Source organism: Coptis chinensis, chromosome 4 (genome assembly GCF_015680905.1).
Source record: "Coptis chinensis isolate HL-2020 chromosome 4, ASM1568090v1, whole genome shotgun sequence".
NCBI classification, from domain to species: domain Eukaryota; kingdom Viridiplantae; phylum Streptophyta; class Magnoliopsida; order Ranunculales; family Ranunculaceae; genus Coptis; species Coptis chinensis.
Genome location: NC_141459.1, coordinates 11,894,362 through 11,920,356, shown reverse-complemented (window position 1 = coordinate 11,920,356; position 25,995 = coordinate 11,894,362). Strand labels below are relative to the sequence as shown.

At 42.9% G+C, this 25,995-nt stretch overlaps 1 pseudogene across 1 annotated transcript; it reads left to right on the top strand.

Annotated features, from left to right (window-relative positions):
• The first annotated feature begins 73 nt into the window (after positions 1-73).
• On the top strand, positions 74-25,995 carry LOC147501906 (ABC transporter G family member 1-like; annotated as a pseudogene). The gene is made up of 8 exons (XR_015221509.1): positions 74-754; positions 2,434-2,516; positions 23,385-23,849; positions 23,948-24,034; positions 24,129-24,254; positions 24,400-24,591; positions 24,736-24,821; positions 25,059-25,995. The product of XR_015221509.1 is annotated as an ABC transporter G family member 1-like (transcript).

Here is a 25,995-nt window from a genome sequence, read left to right as displayed (position 1 = left end):
GACGACGACCGGACAAGAATTGGCAGCAGCAAAGCTTTAAAGACAAGCTTCTAGTTCTCATTTCCTCATTAACTCCTCATTAACTCCTCATTGTCTCTGCAATTCTTCATTGTCGATCTCTGGTTAACCGGACCTCTTCTCTTTATATAAACACTCATACCTTCTTTATTTATCTTTAACAAGTTTGAACTTTGAAGTGGTTGAACAATTTTTGCAAAAGGAGAACAGCTCATCATGGATTCACCGCCTGTTAATATTCCTAGTTGGACCCCTTCTGCAAGCCCAACAAGATCACCACCTAAGGTGAAAAATGATGATCTTGAGATGAATAGTTTCAGCTCTCGAGTAGAACATAATATACCCTCTCAAATCCCAACAATGTTCTATCAATTTACCAGTTTCTCTGCACCTCCTCCTCCTCATCACCATACTCAAACTCAACCTGAATATATTCCAGGCGCGCCAACTTTACAGATTGGTAACAAGATTAACAGTCCTATAGGGTCTGAGACTGTTAACCTCTTGAATGCAAGAGAAGCAATAAATTATGTTAAACATGACGCGGGCGGTCTCGGTTCGCAAAGTGAAGGTGTGTTCTTGACGTGGGAGGATCTATGGGTGACTGTTTCAGCTGGTAAAAATGGAAGTCATCCAATACTTCAAGGGCTCACCGGTTATGTGCAACCGAGTGAGGTCTTGGCTATAATGGGTCCTTCTGGTTGCGGCAAGTCTACACTACTTGATGCCTTGGCAGGTAATACCATTCACATTTAATTTATTTACAGCATTTCATGAGTTCATCATTGGCGAGGAGCCAGGGGGTGGGGTGCCAGTTACGCCCCGGCTCTCCATGGATTTTGGCAAACCTACTAGTATACTATTTGTAAAACTGTTAAAGGGAAACTCTCTCTCGGTTAGGGTACTTCACTTGACACCACAACCACTTTTGCTTGAATTCTCTCTTTTGCCTATATAGTAAAAATTTAATTTATTGCAAGGATTAGAACTATATATTATAGGTCTAAAAGCCATTCAGTAACTTCATTGTTAGCACCAGGGAACAAAAAGGGTACACACCGATTCAAATGTCAGGAATACAATGAAAGAAAGTTTGTACTGTCATAGTAAGCTTGAGATTTTAATACTTGCATGCTCCAAAAATGGGAAACCAGCTTCAATTTAAATATGTTATCGGAAAAAAAAAACGCTGAGATAGTTATTAGTTTACAACTTTACAGTAGAAAATATTGCTTTATAGACAATTACACACTTTATTTGTAAAAACTATATCGATCAATTGATGAGCTTATAGTTTTTTTTTTAGTATAGTATGTTTAGTTTTCTATATATATATATATATATATATATATATATCGCCTTGGCTAGAGTGACATCCTTATAATGACATATTTATTGTACATCCTATCAAAAAGTGCATTTCAACAATGAATTAGTGGCTGATTTTTTGTAGATATATTCTACCCACCATGGATTATATCTCTACAAAAAATTAGCTCAATTCGATATTTCTAGCCTTGTCAAACTTAAAATTATTTCTAGACCGTTAGATAAAATTGCAAACTTAAAACACTATTTTTGACAAAGTTCCACACATATATATATATAGGCCTGATTTTAGATGTACATACTTATTTTAAAGTTAAAATAAGTACCTAAGTAAAACAACACCTAGAAAATGAATTCAATTCTAATTTTTTTTGTGGGTATTACCTATATACCATAAAGGTCATCTCTACGACACTGTTTCAAATTAGGCCCAAAAAAACCCCAATCAATCGAATGATAAAAGTGCAGCCCACAAAACAGTCATTGTTGATCGACCAAATCAACAATGATCCAGTACTCTTTCAAATTAACATTGTAAACTTTACATACTCTATAAGATTTTGGATTTGCCATGTCGCAACTTGTGAAATACAATGGTAGCCTACGACCCCCTCACCAAACCTTTTTATTAGATAAATATTTATCTTGTTTAATCTTATAATAAACTTTTTTTTCCTTCAGATAATGAGTGTTGGAACATAAGATAATATAATGAGACCTATAACATAATTAACATAATTAGTTATCCACATTCCAACACTTTCCAATTGAAATAGAAAATTCAACGGATCGGAGACAGAAAAACATAAGCGTCGTGAACACAATATTTTAGTTGTGTTGAAAATTTGTGGTGATGCACTGGCTCACTCTGGAACAAATTCTTGACTCCGCCACTGATTTCATGGCATGCCCCAAGTATTTGTTCCATTGATTAAGTATCATTAATTTAATTTGAAACACTTTACATAAATAACAAATAATTGCATGGTGCAAGTGTGCGACCCTTTAGTCCATTTGCTTCTTAGCATGCTTCGTTTTGCAAATATGCCAATTTGTGACTAATTAAGGAACACTTACTGATTGCAGGAAGATTATTAGATTCAAAAACAAGGCAATCGGGTCAGATTCTTGTAAACGGTCACAAACAAAAACTAGCTTATGGAACTTCGGTGAGAAAAATGTGGTCTTCTTTTATTTCTATATATCTATTGTCTCAAATTGACTCAAATCATAACAAGTTGGTAGAACATTCAGTACGATGTTTTCCAGTTTAATATTGGATTTGGAACAAATCATCAACTCGTCAAAATACTGTTAATTCTTAATGTCATTGACTCATGGACCAAAATATCGCCGATATATCCGATATATATCGGTATTTTAGTACACCGATATTGATATTTCCAATATATATCCACCGAATATAAAACCCTTTTTTCCCCGATATATATCGGAATTTCTGATATAAAACTTTATATCGCCGATATAATCGATATATCCGATATTTATAATATATATCGGTTGACTTTTTGACTATTTTTAAATATATTTATGATATTTCTGATATTATATTTTTGATATTTTAAATAGTTTGGATTGGTCACCAAAAAAATAGATATATCTGATATATATCGGTTTTTGAGTATACCGATATATTCATCGATATCGATATTTTGGGCCTTGCATTGACTTATGCACCAGTTGGTCGCCGAAATCCTAAAGATCTACAGTAGCATGCTTCCAACACATAAGTTGCAGTCAAAATTAAATAACGGGTACGGTGGTTGAAAACTATTGAAATTTAGTGCACTCATCTTCTAGCCACACTTAATGGGCGATAATTTAGACCTGGCATGAGTCCAAAACTAGGGAATGATCACAAAGGAGTATGCTTCCAATCTAGCTGCATGTGAGGGAGTGATATTCTCATTCTAGAATATCAAGCACGCGTGCAGCATAATGGAAATACCACACCGACCTCTGCGACTTAGTTCCCGAACTACTTTCGGGCGACCTACATCATCGGCTCAAATTACCGGTAGATCATTCTAGAAACGGATCGACTTCGCACCTCACTACTACGGATCGTTTTATATCATGACTCAGTTTATCTTCTAGAAGCAATCATTACCAAAGCTGCACTTTCACAAACCACTGCCGCAAGCTACTAACCACGACTCTTATCGATCCCCATCATTACGATTTCTCTACCAAGACCGTTCTCATACTCGCTTCTCAATCTCAACCATACATTTGGATGAATTTTTACCGCGTGTTGGGCTAAGATTCACCTTCACTATCTATAAATACCTCCCATATGAACTACGCCAGACCTGATTCTTCTCTCCCCCCAGAATTGAGAGATAGATACGTAGGCAGTTTGCTCATCAACGAACTCGATCTTCCCCACATTCAATCCCATTCTCCTTCCTACCTTGTATGTAAAGGTGAAACTAAAATGCTCTTTTACATTGGCGCCGTCTGTGGTCTTGATTTCTTGAGAAACCACTTAACCACTCCCAAAACCAAAACGAAAACTTCACAAGCCCACGAAGCATGGCAAGTTTCAAAGCTCAAATCCAGAGTCTAGCAAGTCAGTTAGGTACAATGAATGAATAGATCACACTGCTCAGGCAGGAGAATGTCACACTATGCGCGCAAGTGGACACACAGAATCCACCTGGTACCTTAGCAGAGGACGGTATCAACGAGGTTAATCAACAGATTAATGAGCTGTCATAAAAGATCGACCAAAGTGCAATCAAGAAAGACGCTTCGCAGATTGTTCAAAGATGTTGAAGACATACCGTGCGTCCCTGTTCGCTGCTGAGGTACTTAGTAAAGCTTCTCCTCTAGATTTTATTCAACCACGTTTTCGAATGTATGATGGCAGCACATGCCCTAGTCAACATATGGCTCGCTACATCCAAAGTCTTGCACTTTATAGTGCACCAGAGTTCGATCATTTTCAGCATTGTCGATTTTTCCGGCCGGTCTCAAAGCAGGGCTCGGCCGGTTCTTTTTTCACTTTCGAGCTAGACTTCGATAATAAGACCTTCGAAAGCGACTCACCGACTTTTTGCCGGTCAATGTTGGGGATCACACCAATACCAATCGGTTCCCACTACCACGGATAACTTGTATGAACCTGATTGACTCGGATAAATTCTAAATATCAACTACAACCTATACTAACATGCCCAACTTCGCTAAACAACTATCAACAACAAATAATAATGTAAAGCGGTTAAACAACAAACCACAACACAAAGATTTACCGTGGTTCGCCAATGATGATGCCTACTTCCACAAGAGCGAGTTCTTAATAAAATGGGAAGGAAGATTACAATCTCTCCTTTCTGATCTCTCACCTTACTAGATCACTCTTATCTCTTTCTGGGGTTGTATCTCGTAAAGGTTATCTCTTTTGTTTTAGTGCGGATTCCAATCCTTCCGACTTGTTTGGTTACTCATAGCTTAGGTTTTCCAAAACCTTGATTTTTGGTTTTATCTCCAAAACCAAATTTCAGCGGATCTTGTAGCAAGGCCCACAAAATTTATGCTGGCGCTCCCTTTGGCGCGTAGTGAAGACTGGAAGGCTGAGGCCGGTCACTTTTTGATTAAGCCCTATTCTCTGGAACTTCGGCGAAGTCGCTATCGAGCGGTGGCTTCGACTTTATCGATGCGAATTAAGCCGATTTACGTCGACTCGGTTTCTCTCCTCATGTGAGGGATAACTCCACAATCTCCCCTCGAGCGGTGAGGGGGCTACCTCAATGCAATTGCCAAATCAGCGGGAGGAGTGTCTTTGCCATTCGGCAATAGCACAACAAACATCAAACTTACCTTTCGGTAAGACTTTGGTCATCATATCCGACCCGTTCTTGTCGGTATGGATCTTCTCGATACACAAATGCTTGTCTTGAGTACTTCTCTAATCGATGATAGCGCCGCGTGTATGTGCTTGGATCTAGAATGAAAACTTCGGATTCTTGCTCAAGTGGATGGCTCACGGTATCACATAGAACTACAAATCTGTTTACTGTTTTAGCCCGGTTAGTCGAAGAACCTCTTCATCCATAGCAACTCTTTGCAACACTTCGGTGGCTGCAATATACTTTCGGCTTCTGTAGTGGAGAGGGCAACACACTTTTGCAACTTAGATTGCCAAAACTGCTCCCCCCGCAAAAGTAACCCGGATAACCTGGGAGGTGGACTTCATCGAGTCGACATCACCTGCCATAATGCGCATCGGTTAGTAGCCTTCAAGTAAGGGCTTACTTCCACCAAAGCACAAACATGATTTGGAAGTGCCTTTGAGATATCTCAATATCCACTTAACACCTTCCCAATGTTCTTTACCCGTTGGCCAATCTGCTTACCACCCCAACGGCGAAAGCAATATCCGGTCTAGTACACACCATGGCATACATCAAAGCGCCCCTTTGTGGATGCATAAGGAATCTTTTCCATCGACTCTGCTCATGCTCACCCTTAGGACACATCTCTTTGGTCATGCGGGCGGCCACCAAGCGGACAACCGGCCGGGCCGGCGATCCATGTTGAATCTCTTGACACCTTCCGATGTAGCTTTCTTGAAAAGCCACAACTTTCCACTCTTTACGTCACGGTGATCCGCGTCCCAAGTATCTGCTTTGCTTGACCCAAATCCTTCATCTCAAAGGACTTACTCAAGTCTTTCTTCAACTTGGATATCTTGTTGATGTTTGGGCCAACTATCAACATATCATCCACATACAGCAATAGCACTATGAAATCCCCATCTGGAAATCTCTGAACAAACGCACAATGATCGGAAGCAGACTTCTTGTATCCTTGCTTCACCATAAAGGAGTCAAACTTTATGTACCACTGTCTCGGTGCTTGCTTCAACCCATACAAGCTCTTTATCAGCTTGCATACTAGGTGCTCCTTGCCTTTGACCTCAAACCCCTCTGGCTGGTCCATGTAGACATCTTCTTCAAGGTCTCCATGAAGAAAAGCTGTCTTAACATCTAGCTTTGCTTTCAACCTCTAGGTTCATACTTGCGGCCATACCCAATACCACCCGGATAGAAGTCATCTTCACTACGGAGAAAAATCTCATCAAAGTCGATCCCTTTCCTTTGACCGAATCCGCTTCCATGACAAAGGCGAGCTTTGTGCCTTGGGTGAGGATTGTTCTCCTCATGCTTGACTTTGTATATCCACTTATTCTTGAGAACTTTTCTCCCGTGGGTTTCTCGACTAACTTCATAAGTGTGATTCTTATGCAAAGAATCCATCTCGTCATGCATGGCCTTCAACCACTTTTCTTTATGTCGTACCTTCAAGTGCCTCTTGATAGTACATAGGTTCTCCACCATCCGATGGTAGCACGTCATTATGTGGTGGATACCGGGTTGAAGCTATTCTCCTCTGTCGGACCTCCTTGCCCCATCTGGCGGTGCCTCGGGGGGATACACTTACGCTTGCTCACGGTGGTGGTTCATGCATCTCATCTGCGCATCTTCTATACCAATAGGTTCTATCCCATCATGAGCAATAGGATTCTCATCATGAGCTTCAAACTCATGGTTCTCTGCATTCTCAATGCCTTACGCGTTCCACGGTAGGAACTTACGGTTCTCGAATCAACAAGATCATTGGTGAAAGCACAGTAGCTTCTCACCCTCCTCAAAGTCTGCTATGGTTTGGTCTTCTAAGAACCGCAACATCTCGACTTCGGATTACCTTCTTGTTAATCGGATCATAGAGTTTGTAACCAAACTTTTCATCTCCATAACCCAGAAAAATGCAATTTGCTTGGCTTTGTCATCAAGCTTGAATCTCTCATCGCCCGGAATATGCACAAATGCCCCGCACCCAAATACCACCAAGTATCCATAATCAACATCTCTGCCGACCATACTCTCTCGGATAATCACTATTCGAGAGGCTTTCTTTGGTGACGGGTTGATCACATGCACGGTACCATGCGCGCGCATTCTACCCGGTAGCTTCTAGGTAGCTTAGAGTGAGATAGCATGCATCTTATCCTCTCAATGATGTGCGGTTCATTCTCTCTGCTATTCCATTCTCATTGCGGTGTCTTGGGAACGGTGCGCTCATGGCGAATCCCATGACTCTAGGCAATACTCTTCAAATGGCCCAATGTACTCACCCCCGTTATCGGCGAATACACTTCAACAACTTCCGGTCTCTCTTTCCACCATCTTTGTGGAATTTCTCAAACACGCCAAGTACTTCATCCTTGTCTTGGGACTATAGGCCCATATCTTTCTTGGCGCGTCATCAATGAATGTCAAAATGCGAAAAACTCCACGGTGGGACTTCACTCTCATAGGACCACATAAGTCGTGTTGCACTAGCTCAAGGGGGCGATGTCCTTTTCGTGAGACGGGAATCTTTGGAAAGACACCACGTGTTGCTTTCTACCAAACAATGAGTACATGTATTTAAATGTGTACCTCTAATGTCCGGCATGGCCTTTTGCTTAGCAAGAACTTCCATCCCTTTTATGCCCATGTGACCACGGTCTCTTGTGCCCGCGGTTCGGATGAAGCTTCTTCTTACGCGCGTTTAAACCGCTTTACAAAACTAGCCTGTGTTTTTGTAAAGAGAGCAAGTTTTTCTTTCCTCGGCTGCTACAATGGAACCTCTGCTTTCGGTTCCATACCCCCGTTACCAAACGAGTTTACAAAGCCGTCATCATCTAATTTCCCAAAATAAATTAGGCTTAACCGTATGTCGGGGGACATGTCTTACATCCTTGAGTGTCAAGGTGTAGCCGACATTGGTTTCTACATGAACATCTCCATGCCTATAATCTTGAGGCGCCAGCATTTACCCGTCCTCACTTCACCATATTCACCACAACTGTAGGTAGTGAAGAATCCCCTCGATTGTGGCGTGATAGGATGCTCCCCCAGTATCTATCACCCACTCGTATCGACATGAGGTACTTTCGGGCGGACACACCACAATCGACCGCAATTCCCACTGGGTCGCCGACTAGTGCGGTAGTATCTCTGCTGTGTTTCCGTTCCTCTCGCACCATGTCTTCATGTACCGCTTATTCTTCTCATCCCTCTTGATTGTTTGCGTTCACTCATATCTGAAGTGGCCTTTGGTGGCACAATAGTAACATTGCCTCTCTCGCCTTAGGAGTTCTAGCTTCACCCCTAGATTTATTGTCATCACCTCTAGAGCGAGATGGTTTTACTGCTTCACCTCTCCCCGTTTCTCGTGAAAGGACCTCTCGAGTTTAGAAGAGCGCTTCTTGCACTCCTTCTAGTCTCCTCGTTCAACAAAGACGTGGTAGCCATCTCCATGGTAACAATTCCATCCTTGGCTGCTCCATGTAGAGAAACTGCTAATGTCTCCCAACTTTCGGGTAGAGAGCCTAATAGAAACAAAGCCTCAACTTCGTCTCCCAAATTGATCTTCATCAAATGCATCGATTGATGATATTACGTACTTCATTAAGATGCTTTCGGACATTGAAGAACCTTCTTGGTACCGTGTGCGCAAACTTCTTAACGACTAGCACTTTGTTTCCACCCGACTTCCTCTCATAAAGGTCTTCGAGTTTCTTCCATAGGCCCGAGGTCGTAGTCTCTTAGACACATGGTGAAAGACACCGCCGTCTATCCATTGTCGAATGTACCCATAGCTTTTTTTCAAGCTTTTTCCACTTTCGGCCTCATCGGTCTTTTTCGGTTTTACTCCCTCATTCTCAATGGGAAGTGCCAAGTCCTTTGCGGTAAAAGCAAGTCTTCCATCTTGGCTTTCCGGATGGTGTAGTTCTTCCTATTCGGACTCATCAAATGCAGTGTTCACGGAATGGTCCATCTCTACAAGTTATTTAACCTCAAATCTTCTCTCAGGAATTTCGTCAAACACCTTCTGACAAAGATTCGGATAACAACCTAGGCTATTCTAACCAAGGCTCTGATACCACTTGTTGGGGATCACACCAATACCAATCGGTTCCCCACTACACAGATAACTTGTATGAACACAATTCAACTCCAGATAAATTCTAAATATCAACTACAACCTATACTAACATGCCCAACTCGCTAAACAACTATCAACAACAAATAATAATGTAAAGCAGTTAAACAACAAACCACAACACAAAGATTTACCGTGGTTCGGCCAATGATGCCTACTTCCACAAGAGCCAGTTCTTAATAAAATGGGAAGGAAGATTACAATCTCTCCTTTTCTGATCTCTCACCTTACTAGATCACTCTTATCTCTTTCTGAGGGTTGTATCTCCGTAAAGGTTATCTCTTTTGTTTTAGTGCGGATTCCAATCCTTCGACTTGTTTGGTTACGTTAGCTTAGGTTTTCCAAAACCTTGATTTTTGGTTTTTATCTCCAAAACCAAATTTCGAAGGGTAATGTAGCAAGGCCCACAAAATTTATGCTGGCCGGCGCGCCCCTTTGAGCGAAGTCGCTGAAGACTGGAGGCTGGCGCCGGGCGCGCGCTTCACTTTTTTTGGTCGCCCTATGTTCTTGGAACTCGAAGCGCCGAAGTCGCGCTTCTATCGAGCGCTTGCGACGACTTGTCGGCGATGCCGATTAAGCCCGTTTACGTCGACTCGGTTTCTCTCCTCATGTGAGGGATAACTCCAACAGTCAATACGTCCACAACAGGCGTAAAAAAGCTGATCTTGATTCGCTATTCCAGCTCTCCCTAGGTGAAGATGAAACCATTCGTGAATTCCTAGGTCGGTTCAAAGTCGAACTACTATGCATGAAAACTGGTCTCAAGGAGTCATTCGCCACCTTGGCATTCTCCAACGCCTGCCATGTGCGCAACACGACACTCCCCAGATCGTTGATGAAGGAACGCCCTGAGATGTTGTCTGAGCTATACGCTCGAGTAGACAAATACATTAAGTTATAGGAAGGCCTGAAGAGGCAAGGCCTATCAGAAGAAGAAGAAGTCGCAGCAATTTCTGACGACCCCCTAGCTTCAAAAAAGTGACCCCGACAGCAAGAACGGAAGGCGGGGAACAGAACGAACAGTGACCGTGAGTTCGCTGTTCTCACACGATCTCCCAGTTACATATTGAACAAGATCAAGAAAGTTGTATACCACCGACCTAATGTATGACAGCTAGAAGATCGATCTGGCAAGCCTTGCTGCGCCTTTCACTGAGCCAAATGTCACGAGACCGACGTGTGATGGGGGCTCAATCATTACCCCCAAGATCTCGTCGAAGTAGGCCATATCAAGAAATACACCAACATCGCTGATGGCGATCTGCGCCATAAGCTCATGGCTCGCAGGGTGCGCAGTCAATCTCCACCTCACCATGATCGCCACAGTGCCCAAGCTCGCTCCCGTAGCAGAGGACGTCCCCGAGACCGTTCTCGACATGATCGACACCAGCACTTGTCTGATCGTGATAATGAAAGAACCATTCATATGATCACTTTCCCAGATGATTCAATTACCTCGTCTAGAAAGAAAAGAAGGCGCGTAGGCGCCCTTCAAGAAGTTTACCACTTTTCTTCACAAGCAGCACCTGCCCCTTGAAGTTCAGGTCGCAGCTCAGGGGATATCACTTTCATGGAGGCCGACCTCAACAAGGTTTGCCTCCCGCACAACGATGCACTAGTAGTCCATGTCAAAATCAGTGATTGGATGGTCAAGCGTGTTCTGATAGACCCTGGTAGTTCGTGTGACATTTTGTTCTACCATACCATCCAAGAGATGAAGTTGCCCAAGTCAGTCTTCATAGATCCAATTGCTCCCCTATACAGGTTTAATGGCTCCAGAGCCGACTCAATAGGTGATATCATACTCTCAGTCTCTGTGGGATCTAGAGAGGACAAAGTCAGCTTCAACATGCATTTCAGCGTTCTTGACATCAAATCATCCTATAACGCCATCCTAAGATGACGTTGGATTCATCAAATGCAAGCCATACCATCCACACTGCATCAAGTACTCAATTTTCCAGGCCCTAGGGGCATGATGGAGCTTCGAAGCAATCAACTTGAAGCTTATTATTGTAACCAGATCCTCTCAAATAACAAGACCAATCGACTCACCTATCGGCCTGAAGGAACGAGCCCCACCAACTACCTAATGGCCAAAGACTTGGTTTCGAGGGTCGTACAAAGCACCAAAGTAGAATGCTGGTGGTTCCAGCAAGAAAGTCTCTTCGTCTGAAAAGACTCCAGAGATCGCTCCAGCAGTTATTGCTCCATCAGTCAAGACCCCGGAGGTCGCTCCAGTAGTTGTTGCTCCACATGTCAGGACCCCAGAGGTCGCCCCATCTTGTCTTATACAACCAATACAACTTTAGGGGATCACTCCAGCACCTGTTGTCATGACCACAGCGATCGCACCAGCCCATGTTGTCGTAACCACAGAGGTCGCTCCAGTTCCTGTGGCCACCCCCACTATTCCTCTGATCGACAAAACGTCTCCAGGAGTCACTCCTCCAAAGGACGCTCAACCACTACTAGCCAAAGAACAAGCTTAAGAAAGGCAGCGAGTGAACTTAGGAACCGACGACGATCCTAAATTCGTCTATGTAGGGGCTAACCTTGACCCTACATTCAAGGCCTAGCTTGTAAACTTTTTATCCATGAATAAAAATGTTTTCGCTTGGTTGTATATTGAAATCCCGGGTATAGATCCAAATGTTGCCTGTCATAAACTAAACGTAAACCCTAATGCTAGACCAGTTCGATAGCGACCTAGGAGATTATCACTGAGATTTCAAAAAGTAATCAATGATGAAGTTGACAAACTCAAGCAAGTCGGTTTCATCAGAAAGGTCGATTACCCAGACTGGATCGCTAACATCGTAGCAGTTCCAAAGAAGAATGACACAGTCCGCCTCTGCGTTGACTTCACCAATGTCAACCAAGAAACACTTAAGGATAGCTTCTCTTTGCCTCGAATCGACCGACTTGTGGACCAAACCTGTGGCCACGATCTCTTGTCATTCATGGATGCGTACAGTGGATACAACCAGATCCCATTCACTGAAGAAGACCAAGAGAAAACGTCATTCATAACCGAACAGGGCATTTATTGCTACAATGTCCTCTCGTTCGGCCTCAAGAACGCTGGAACGACTTATCAACAGCTGGTCACTGACATGTTTCAGGACATGTTAGGAGATACCATGGAAGTCTATATCGACAATATGGTCGTCAAGAGCAAACAAGCAGGGGACCACCTCACTCACCTTGAGCAAGCGTTCTCCAGGTTACGCCGAACTCGGACGAAACTGAATCCAGAAAAGTGTCTTTTTAGAGCGTCCTCTGGAAAGTTTCTAGGATACCAGGTATCACAGTGGGGGATCGAGGCTAACCCAGACCAAATACGAGCGTTCTTGGATATGCCCGATCCACAAACAAAGAAGCAAATATAGAAGCTGTCAGGAATGGTGGCAACACTCAACCGATTCATATCAAGAGCGTCAGACAAGTGCCGACCGTTCCTACAACTTCTTAAAAAAGGTAAGCAGTTCTCGTGGAATGACCAGTGCCACCAAGCGTTCTCCACCCTCAAAGAATATCTGACAACACCTCCCGTCCTAGCAAAACCAACAGATGGAGAAACGTTAGGGCTTTATCTGGCAATCTCCGACTTTGCTATCAGTTTGGTTCTCTTCAAGGAAGACAACAACTCAGAGAAACCGATCTATTTTACAAGTAAGATGCTAACTTCGGCTGAAAAGAACTACTCTTACATTAAAAGAGCACCACTCGCATTCTTATATTCCGCAAGGAAGTTCAGGCCTTACTTTCAAACACATCCAATCAAGGTACTCACCGACTTCCCATTGAAAAAAATTCTTCTCAAGGAGAATAAGACAACTCGCATGGCAGTATGGGTTGAAGAACTCAGGGAACACCATATCGAGTTCACCCCATGCACCTCTCAGAAAGGGCAGGTCGTTGCAGATTTCCTAATAGACTTCCCTGTTGACGACCTAAATTGGGAACCAGAAACATATGTCCCATCCACAAAGAAAAATGAAAAGACCGTCTCGTCTCTCTTTGTGGACGGCTTTAGCAACCCCGGAGGTAGTGGAATCGAAGTTGTCTTAGTGTCCCCAAATGGAGCAATGATGGAGAAATCAGTTCGCATCGACTTTGCGACCTCCAACAATGAGGTGGAATATGAAGCATTAATCATGGGGCTTAGAATGGCGCTACAGCTCGGTGTACAAGAACTTCAAGTCTTTAGTGACTTGCAACTGGTTGTTCGCCAGATTGTTAAAGAGTACACTACCCACGAAGGTAACCTTTCTAAATATCTTCAAGTTGTTTATCAGTTACTTCCTTCTTTCAAGAAAACCACAATACACCATTTTTTGCGTGACAAAAATCATCACACAGATAGTTTAGCTTACTTGGCTACACAAACACCGAACTGCGCCCCTAGGTAGTTACTCATTGAAGTAATTAACTGACCTGCTTACCAAGTTCAGCACATCTTAGAAATCAGCGACCTGTCCCCACTCTCTGAAGATCAGATGAGCCAAACATGGATGCAGCCTATCATAGAGTTCATCTAACATGGTACACTCCCAGCAGAACGTGCCAAAGCCAGTCAAATTCCATACCAGGCAAGTCGTTACTGCTTGGTCAATGACAAATTATTCCACAAATGTTGGCGGCCCTCACTTGAGGTGTATAAGCCCAGAACAAGGTCAGTTAATTTTTGCTGAAATTCATGAGGGCGAATGCGGTAACCACGCTAGAGGTCGCTCTTTGGCTCACAAAGCAATCTCCTAGGGGTACCTCTGGCCAAGAATGCAAGTCGATGCCAAAAGTATGTACTCAAGTGCATCAAATGCGGACCTTTTGGCCCATGATATAATCCGGCCGGCCAGCGAGTTAATCAACATTGCCGATACTTGGCCATTTCACATGTGGGGCTTGGACATCATGGGACCGTTCATCCCACAAAAAAGTACCGGTTTTCGGTTCATCCTAGCTGCAACTGATTATTTCACCAAGTAGGTCGAAGCAATTCCTTTAGCACATGCCAAGGAATCACACGTCAGAAACTTCATCTGGACTCATATCATCACTAGATTTGGTTTGCCACACACATTGGTGATAGACAATGGCTCCCAATTCAAGGGGAAAACAGTCAAGGAGTTTCTGGCCAAGTGGAAGGTCTGTCATGCATTTTCCACCCCCCAGTACGCTCAAAGCAATGGCCAAGCCGAAGCTAGCAACAAAGTAATTTTGGAGATTTTGAAGAAAAAGATTGAAAAGAACAAGAGTCAATGACCAAATCAGTTAGAAAACATTTTGTGGGTTCATCGCACCACAGCTAGCTCCAGCACAGGCGAATCACTATTCTCTTTATGTTATGGCCAGAAGCGGTGATTCCCACCAAACTTATGGTCACTACGACTTGATCAGAACTCGTTGAGTCTGGACATAATGACTCCGTCCTAGCTCAAGAGGTCAACTTACTAGAAGAACGCCGCGACCTAGCAGCCATCAGAGTGGCATCTTACCAGCAAACTCTGAAGAAGTCCTACAACAAATGAGTAAATCCTCGATCTTTTCAACCTGGTGACCTAGTTCTGAAAAAGACTCAAGATGACTCCAAGCTAGCACCAACATGAGAAGGACCATACATAGTGTAACGAGTTGTTGACAATGGAGCGTACTGGATCAAGACCCAAGAAGGAAAACCATTGCCACACTTTTGGAACACGTATTTGTTAAAGAAATTTTATTAATAAAAAGCAGTGTTGTACATTCCATGTTTTTACTTGCTGTAAATTCAGGTTTAGTTTACTTATGTTTGTATTACAACCTACTCCGTTCAATCTCATCAACAAAGCACCGAACTCGCACGGAAAGCACCACCAGTATACGCACACTTCCAGCACTCTCATGAGTTTCAACACTCTCAGCAAGCAGTACGCTTTCATAAGCTAATACGCTCTCCGTGAGCAGTACGCTCTCTTGAGCTTATAGGCTCCATAGCCTCTCCAATTCTCACTAGTTGAGGACCTATACTTCTAGGATAAACTCAGTGAGAACGCTCTCAGCAAGCAGTACGCTTTCATAAGCTAACATGCTCTCTATGAGCAACACGCTCTCTTGAGCTTACATGCTTCATAGCCTCTCCAATTCTCACTAGTTGAGGACCTATACTTCTAGGATCAACTCACTAAGAACGCTCTCAGCAAGCAGTACGCTTTCATAAGCTAACACGCTCTCCGTGAGTAGCACGCTCTCTTGAGCTTACAGGCTCCATAGCCTCTCCAATTCTCACTAGTTGAGGACCTATACTTCTAGGATCAACTCAGTGAGAACGCTCTCAGCGAGCAGTACGCTTTCATAAGCTAACACGCTTTCCGTGAGCAGCACACTCTCTTGAGCTTACAGGCTCCATAGCCTATCCAATTCTCACTAGTTGAGGACCTATACTTCTAGGATCAACTCAGTTAGAACGCTATCAACGAGTAGTACGCTTTCATAAGCTAACACGCGCGCTCTCCGTGAGCAGCACGCTCTCTTGAGTTTACATGCTCCATAACCTCTCCAATTCTCACTAGTTGATGACCTATAATCCTAGGATCAACTTAGTGAGAATGTTATCCATAAGCAATACACTGCCTTAAGCTAAATCTCAAGCTTAGTAGGCCTTTATAATGCATTCATTATGAACAAAACGATAAGAACAAACAGTCAAGCATAAATAAGAAACATGTATTACATAACCTTCCATCAATTGAACTGCCTGAATAAACTCAGGAAGCCAGTCCACTAATACACCGATTTGTTGGGTCTACCCAGGAAATTCAGATCGGCATTCTTACAAGTTTTTGTGAAAAGCGAACTGCCACTTTCATGGAAACCAATTCGTTATGTATTTGTACCAAAAAGGCGAACTTGAGAAACCAGTTCTATTGTTTAACTCTCTCACAGAGAGGAGAACTAAGAAAACACCCAAAAAAAAAATTCATCACTTACAAAGACAAGGCCAGCAATCATCATCCAAAGACGGCAACATGTTTATCGATTGGAGCGGGCGGTAGAAGGGACATTACTCGCATCGCGTGCTACGACAAGTGCAGTAGTTTCTTCAGCCTCACGATCTACCTTTTCTAGTAGTTCAAAGTACAGTTCCGCCAGCACATCATAATCTTCACAAACTCGATCATATTCCCTTTGCGCTTTTCGTGCCACAATTTGACACTGCTTGGCGTACTCAATCACGGACGCCAACTTTTCACGCAGGTCCTTCATTGAACTAACCAACACAATTTTCTCCTCCAGCGCGTCCTGATGTTCTTTCCTCAGAGCCTTCATTTTCTTCTTATCAGCCTCCCGTGCGATCGCGATCCTAACCAAAAATTCGGCAGCGCCACCATCGACATTATCGGAAGGTTTCACAGCTCTCTTCAGTTTATCATACCCCGCCAAAAACTGCAATGGGAACACCAATGTTAGCAGTCGTCATTCACACCACAAGAAATCAGTACAAGTATAAAGCTCACCAAACAACAAGTCAAGTTTGTGGTCTTCAGGGTCGTTTCCAAACTTTCATCTTCCATCTTAGCTTTATCACCATCTAGAACCATTCTTTCCAGGAGGCAGGTCGCTACAGAGGCCGAATGGAAGCTGCAATCAGAACGTTTCACCATGCGCTTCTTCCCCGTTTTCCCAACATAAAAGAAGTTGCTCCCCACATCACCGGGGACGCCTTGACGAATCGCTAGCCGCAAAGATTTGTGACCTTGTCCCGGTTGCCATGTTCCTCCCCGGTTCAGTCGCTACCCCTCCTCGACCGGGAGACTGAACCGCGATACCTCCAGTCGCCTCGCCCTCCACCTTAACGCACGTTGCCTTTCTTTGAACCAGAGCCAACAACTTTGCGCTTACCATGGTTCCCATGCGGATGGGGTCTAAACTCCATCTCCTCCATCACAAGGGGAGAGGTTTCCCTCGTCCCCTCATCACCACCAGCAGAATTTCCATGGCGCCTGGCCATACTCGAGTCTACAAACGAAACCAAAAGATCATTGAACTAACACAAAAGCAAAGCATTCCTATCCAACGAAAAACTAAGTAAAGAAGAACTTGTACCTCAGTCGATCAAAAGGTAAAAGCGCAAGAACTTTGGAGCTGAGCAGCTTGGAGACGAAGGAGAGCAAATACCCTTGAGTTTTTCTTAACAGTTCTACTTATGCTCAAGTAATGTCCCTTCCCAAGGCACGCAATAATTACATCGAGACGCCAAATGACAGGCCACTTGGCAGCCATCATTTTATATCTTCGATCGCTCATATTCCTACATGTGCCATGCACACACTGTAGTTTTTCTGATCTAAAGCCTAGAACGCTTAAGACATACTAAGGATACTCACGACCTACAACGCTAATAACGCATAAAGATCAGAACGCTCATCCAGGATCACACGCTACTTAGCCACCCCACTCATACCAAAAGTCGCTCACACAGACAGACCATTACAACAATATCAAGAATCATACATTCACACAAACAAAAGTTAAACAGAGCGGAGAAGCAGAAACCAGCATTTCATAAAAGCAAAAGGCCGCATTGTTCAACCAAATTCAGGCCCAGTTCGTCTACTAGCCGAGCTGCTGAGTCTACTCAGGAAATCCAGCTCGGCTAATCATCATTCATCATACGACGAGCTCCCCATAACAATACGGGGAGCCAGTTCGCTCAGTGTTTTGACAACCATAAAAAGAAAGTCGAACTGTCCAGGTTACCCCAGAAAACCAGCTCTAATGTATCACAACTTACAAACATCAGAATCAAGAAAATACCCTCACAACTCTCAAACTCCAGGAAGTACAGCTAAATTTTCAACAGCCAGAGGGTCTTCAACCTCTACATCACCCTTCAATCACAATCGAACGACCATCTGCACCCAAATTCACAAACGCATCTGGCGTAACACCTTCAGTTCGGGATTCAATGACCTCTTGAGCAGATACCGCAGAAGTAGGAGCATCACATGCATCTCCCTGTACAGGTACAACTGATGTACTGGGAGCCCCGCGTTCATGCTCCTCTTTCAAGGCTTTGTAATCTGCCTCTAGCTCAAGGAAATCAGCATCCAGATCGTCATATGCTTTAGTAACTTTTTGAGCAACTTCTTTGCAGTGCTGGGCATAGTCATTTAACCTACCAATTTCTCCAGTCGCAGCAGAAACGTTCTCCTCAGCGGCTTGTAATTTCAACTTAAGGTCTTCCACCACGGTATCTTTCAAAAACTTCACCAACTTAAGCACCTGGTGCTCTTTCTTCACCTCCGCAAACTCCCGACGATCTATGCTATAAGCAATCCTGAACATCCTTCAGCTCGTCTTTCAGCTTCACCACGTTCTCTCTATCTGATTCAGCCAACTGGGCGATCTCCTTCAGCTTTTGGAACCCACTCACAAGCTGCATTAGCACACATACAATAATAGTTAGTTCGCACTCAACTTAGTTGGGGCATTCGCCTTGAGCCAACGGGGTAGGCTTTCGAGATACAGGGGGCGAACTCCGCCCGACCCCAAAAGTCTCCAGGTCCATGACGGGTTCAGGCCTCGACCTGGTACTGCGAGTGGCATTACCACCAACTCACCCACCATCAGAATTGCCCCCAGTACTAGAACTTTCACCAAGCACATGCTTCGTAGCTTTGACAATCTTTTCAGCATCTTGCTCAGGTGCGTCAGCCTTTCTCTTCAATGAGCGACTCCGCTCACGAGGATTGAAGGTCACCATATCCAGCTCTACAGGTGCACCAAACGACCCCCCTTCAGGTCGCCCACCCGGCCCACCACACCCCGAGGCACCAACACCTCCTGTGGATCGCCTAGGAGCAGTACAACCTCGGTTCTTATCCTCCCTGGTCACCAGATCACTCTTTTGCTTATCCATTGCTGTCTCACTAGTTTGACCCCGAGCCCTTTCCTTCTAACCCCTTCGTTTCTCCCTAATCACGGGACCTCCTTTTTCCACAAAGAAATGCACGACCTCAGGCAGTTTCGCTTGTTTCTAAGCCCAAGTCAACCTTGCAAACTTCTCTATTTCCTGCCGCTTCGTTCGCTTCTCTATAGCGAGCTCTGCAAACACAACAAAGGCCTAAGTCAGTTAAAATAACAACAATCCAACCATCAAAACGACAATAGCAATACACTCCTACCCACCAGCAATATTACAAACCCTAGTTTGCAAACTACATCCTCTAGCACGTGAATTCCCAACTAATGCGAACGGTCTCTTCTTCCAAGCCTCATTGCTTACACCATCCAACACACTAGAATTCTCCGTCAGGGTTTGCAAGCTAAAATTGAAATTACGAGATTGCTTCACCACAAAATGCTCAATAATATCACCTACCCATATGCAGTACTCACTACTCGCATTCAGTAAATCGAACACCTTGAATAGTTGCCAAGTGTTACCAACAAACTAACAGGGGGACTTCCAGCAGAAATTTAAAAAGTCACAAACCAGTTTCGAGAACGATATCTTCATACCAGATACCTCACCGCCTCTTTACAGATTATTATCCCACAGTTCGGAGGGTTGTACTCCTCACTCCGCACATTTTCGTTCTGGCCTGGGTCGTGTATCTCTAAGTCATTTACTTCTATCCCATAAGCTGCCCTCAGTTCGGGGAACACCTTCGCGGTAAGACAATCCACCGTCCTAGGGGGCAACCCACTAGAGGACGACCCCTCTTCACGACCTGAAGTGCTAGCTACAGCACCCATAGAACCAGAGCGTGCCCTATCCTCATCATCCCTAACCTCAGCCTCATCATCCTCAAGTCCACTTTCAAAACCCACCAAATCCTCTTTGTCTTCCTCATATTCACCACAACTTAAAGACACTTCCCGAACCTCTTCCGACTGAGTATCATCAGAGTCAGACATCTCGTGTTTTCCTTATCAAATGCCCAAAATTAAACAATAAAACCTAACACCAATCTAGCTATTAAACACATAACACCTGAACAAGAATAAGGAAATGGAAAAACAAAAAAGCAGCAGTAGCAAAAACACTAACCTGAGAAACCCTACCTTGCCTTGGTGTTAAAGAAGAAAACGAAAACTAACTTTTCAGTTCTCCAAAGTTTGATTTTGAATAACCGCCCCTTCAGTTCCCAATGCAATATGATTACAACCTACGCCCTAGCCCACACACGTGTACCAAGGACCCGTCTTTTCACCAAATTCGGAAAACGCGGTGACACGTTTCCTCAACAGCTGCCAGATTTTCTCACGTGCCATCCATGTGTTGGTTATCACCGTACACCCGTTAAATTCGACAAAGATGAGACGACCTCGGTACTTCATTGGGTATTTCCATCTACATCAGTCCACCTCTTCATTCATGCTCAACACGCGCTACCATGTTCTCTCAGCAGGTCGCTTCAATGAGCTATACGACATACTGAGAGGGGGCTGTGTGAGGGAGTGATATTCTCATTCTAGAATATCAAGCACGCGCGCAGCATAATGGAAATACCACACTGACCTCTGACTTAGTTCTCCGAACTACCTTCAGAGCGACCTACATCATCAGCTCACTTCTACGAGCTGCGAGATTGCTCTAGAACAGATCGACTCGCACCTCACTACACAGATCGTTCTATATCATGACTCAGCTTATCTTCTAGAAGTAATCATTACCAAAGATGCACTTTCACAAACCACTACCACAAGCTACTAACCACAGCTACTGATCCCCATCATTACAGTACTCCTACCAAGACCGTTCTCATACTCCTCAATCTCAACCATACATTTGGATGAATTTTTACACGTGTTGGGCTAAGATTCACCTTCACCATCTATAAATACCTCCCATATGAACTACGCCAGACCTGATTCTTCTCTCCCCTCAGAATCGAAAGATAGATACGTAGGCAGTTTGCTCATCAACGAACTCGGTCTTCCCCACATTCAATTCCATTCTCCTTCCTACCTTGTATGTAAAGGTGAAACTAAAACGCTCCTTTACACTGCAGATGAAGGATGCATGTATGGATAACCCGGTTCCTCGCTCACCATTTTTTTTTACAAGTTAGTAGGTTGTATTCAAATGAAGAAGAGGTTACAAGAAGGTTGCTTAATTAGGAGTACATTTCCCAACTAACCGGATTCAAATCAGTATGTAGTAAGTTACATCAGGTGATTCCCACTTAGAAATCCATGTTGGTGTCCCTAGATATACATACTACTCTTGTGTGTTTAAGCTAATACTGTCGTTTTGCAGCTTTATTTGTTGCAAAATTGACTTCACGCCACGTGCTTGTCGCCTTCACATAGCTGAGTTTCTCCTTACATCTTTCCCATCTAGGTTTTACTTCCCACCGAAGTTCTGAGGTGCCAAAGGCAGTGACAGCTACTCTCGAGTCTGACTTGACCCAAACTTTGTTCCATCTATTACACAGTGCCACTTCTACACTTTCTATGGTGCCCATGACTTCAGCTACATATTTTTGCAAAGGACTTGTAGTACTTCACATTCACTATTTCTATAAGTTGCACCATATCCGGTTGGTCCTGGATTTACTTGAGAGGAACCATTAGTGTTTATCTATATAATTTCTTCATCTGGAGGGTCCCACTTACATTCCTTAATCTTTGGTACTCTTGGCAATTTCAGTCCGAGTCCCGAGCACTACAAAATCTGAGATCCAACTTGTTCCTTTCGAGAGCGGGTAAGAATAGTGTACTTGTCTTCGAATGTCATTTTTGCAGGCCAGTGGATTTTGTTTCTTGTTGTAAAAAACTATGCCATTTCTCTGTTGCCATAATAAGGCTATTGTCCCATCGACCGGCCACTGTTGCATTCCAAGCGTGTCTGATGATAGAACTTTATTGTCTTCCCTGTAGCATAACCTCTTTAAAATTCTTTAAGCCTCTACTAAAGCCGAACATATCAGACAACCAATCCCACAAGTCTTTTAAGAATTGCATTCCCACCTCTGAGTGACATCCAAGGTAGCATCTAGAAGCAAACTTAAAGTTTTTTTTTCTGTTTAAAAGCATTTCTGTAGTTGCACATCTGTGTAAAAGCTTCCTTGCCATGGCGGCCTTTTTTCGGATTTGCATAAGTATTCCATATGAATTTATGCCACCACACTTTCTGATTCTTTCTTCTGGTGTCTTCATGAGCTAAGCTGACTGTAAACTTTCCTTTCTGGTATGGCTTCCAAATCAAGTAGTCCACTGAGTTTGTGTTGATTTTGGGCAATTGATGAATACGTGCTGCTTGTCAGGGGCGGCCCTGAGACTTGAACTTGAGAAGACTTGAACTCAGGAACAAGAAGTTGAAAGTTAGAAGACTTGCAACTAGTTCTGACTTCTTTCAACGCCTTTTCAATCCTGGCCAAATGGTGGGTTTTGTATTGTAGCCGATAGGGTCACCATCCCTTGTGAAGTATTTACTTCTCATGAACACAGAGAAGTCATCTTCTTTGTTATACATATGCCAAACCAGCTTCATCAAGAGTGCTAAATTCGTCTCTTTCAGCTTTCTGATACCCAAACCTCCTTCAGATCCAGGCTTACATACCTTGTTCCATGCGACCATGCCACCTATTTCCTCATCAACCTGGTCAGCCTATGGAAGTTAAACATTTGTCCAATCCTTTTACCTCATTCTGGTGGAATCAATGTCCATCATTTGTATCTCACATGATCTTGTCTGATGTTCAAGGCTTTTGTACAGAGGTTTGGTATTTCAATAAATAAATATAAGTATATTTACCCAAAAAAACGGGAAAAAAAAAAGTAAGCTACAAATTAATCAAAGCGCGCTTTCTGATTTTAGCAATGGCGACTGGGGATTTAATTTATTGCATTATATGCGTGGCCTGAACACACATAAACGCATAGAAACTATGATTGCCTTTTCAACAATTCAAATCTATTCTGTTCAAGAAGATTTTCAACCACTTACAAAACACCAATGTATAATATGGTATTGATGTCAATCTAACGTAGTTTTTATTTTTAATTCATTTATTTGTCAACAGGCTTATGTGACCCAAGACGATATTCTAATGACAACATTGACAGTAAGAGAAGCTGTTTACTACTCAGCTCTGCTACAACTACCTGATTCCATGTCAAGATCAGAGAAGAGAGAGAGAGCAGATACTACAATAAAAGAGATGGGATTACAAGATGCAATGAACACAAGAATAGGAGGATGGGGAAATAAAGGACTAAGTGGTGGACAAAAGAGAAGGGTTGGTATATGTATCGAGATCTTAATGCGACCAAAACTTCTGTTTCTAGATGAGCCGACGAGTGGACTAGATAGTGCTGCTTCATATCACATCATGAAAAGAATTGTAGGTCTTGCTAAACAAGATGGAAGAACTGTAGTAGTAGCCATCCACCAACCTAGTAGTGAAGTTTTTGAACTTTTTCACAATCTTTGTCTACTGTCATATGGTAAAACAGTGTACTTTGGTCCAGCTTCTGCGGCAGAGGAGGTAATCCTGTTTACTTTTTAGGCCAAATTAGACATTGCGTTAGTTTCATGTTTACAAGAGATGTTTGCACTAATACAACTTTTGGTCAATTTGTGCAGTTTTTCTCATTGAATGGTTTCCCATGCCCAACTATGAGGAATCCATCAGATCATTACCTTAGAACCATCAATAAAGATTTTGATCCAGTAATCCTTCATTAATTCAAGACTTTGCACAATCTTCTATCTATTAACGAGATAAATATGTAACTGAAGCTTAATTTTCTTGATATATCTCTAGGACATTGAACAGGGATATGGCAAGTCGATAAGCACTGAGGAAGCAATTAACTCACTTGCTAACTCATACAAATCATCTCAAATTGGCCAGCAACTTGGTGCACAAATAGCTGAGATACATAAGAAGGTAATTGAGCTAATCTTACATGCATACTTTTTTAAATAATCTTACAGCTAGTATGTAAGGAACATGCTATTGCAATTTCTAGTATGAATCTGACACCTAATGTATAGAAGTTATGAACTAATTTAAATAACTTTTCTCGATGTAGGGAGGGGGAGTATTGGAGAAGGGCAGCCAAGCTAGCTTCACTACCCAGTCCATGGTTCTTACAAGAAGGTCCTTGGTGAATATGAATCGTGATCTAGGGTACTATTGGTTGCGCCTTGCAATCATCATCGCTCTGTGTTTATGTTTGGGAACTATCTTCTATGATATTGGTCATTCTTATGGCTCAATTCAGGTATATTATTTGCCGTGACATGAACAAGATTTGATGGAATAGTAGATAGTACTCTAGCTTATTCCTTAGTGTTGGAGTAAGGCCTAGTAGCACTTAAAGTGCCGTAGCTTACTATCATATATCATTGAATTTCTATATTTCCAGGCCAGAGGATCAATGCTTATGTTTGTAGCCGCATTCTTGGCTTTCATGTCAATCGGGGATTCCCTTCGTTCGTAGAGGACATGAAGGTATAGGACTTGATTGAGACATTTCATCATGTGTATAATTATCTGTCTTTTCTAGATCCCTACATTTTGTTATTCCTATCTATGCAGAGAATTTTTAGCTAGTTACGTACAGTTGAAACTTTATAAAATTGTGAATTTTTTTTACTAATAGCATCTCTAACACACCTGGGCTGGTATGAATGTATCATTACTTCAGCGAGAGTCCTGATGTGTCATTTTTTCCCTCTATTTGGTCAGATCTTCGAACGTGAAAGATTAAATGGACACTACGGGGTTGCTGCTTTCGTCTTTGGCAACACTTTTTCTTCTATTCCGTACTTGCTCCTAATTTCTCTGACTCCTGGAGCCATAGCTTATTTCCTTGTCGGCCTTCAAAGGGAATTGATCATTTTGTGTACTTTGCTCTAGTACTGTTCGCATGTACGATGTTAGTTGAGAGCTTAATGATGATTGTTGCGAGTATCGTACCAGACTTCCTCATGGGTATCATTACAGGAGCTGGAATTCAAGGCGTCATGATATTGAATGGTGGTTTCTTTCGATTGCCAAATGACCTCCCCAATCCATTCTGGAAATACCCAATGTACTACATAGCATTCCATAAATATGCAAATCAGGGACTCTACAAGAATGAATTTGAAGGACAAACTTTTCTTAACAATCAAATAGGAGGGGCTCCTACCATCAGTGGTGAGGCAATTTTGAGGGATGAATGGCAAATGCAGATGGGATATTCTAAATGGGTCGATCTATCTGTTTTGTTAGGGATGGTGGTTCTATATAGGCTCATGTTTTTCGGCATTATAAAGACTACTGAAAACGTGAAGCCCATGATTAGAGGTCTTCGGTCGAATCCAAGTAGACAAGGGAACAGAATTATGGAGAATGCCTCGTCTACGCCAGTACATAGATGAAGTGCTTTGAAGCTTCTCTGGCTATTATGTAGTTATCTGAAAGGCTTCAAGCATGGTTGAAACAAGCTCATGGTTAGTCGTCCTTAGATTGAATTTGTTGTTACTAGTATGATTTTCAGGGTGCGTGTTTGGTTTTTGTTTGTCTAGTTTGTACAATTTTGTTTTGGCATGGTGAAGCGTTGGATTTTATTTTATTTTATTTTTTAATGGAAACTGTAGTTCATTAATTTAAAAACTGGAGAGGAAATCTCCATCATACA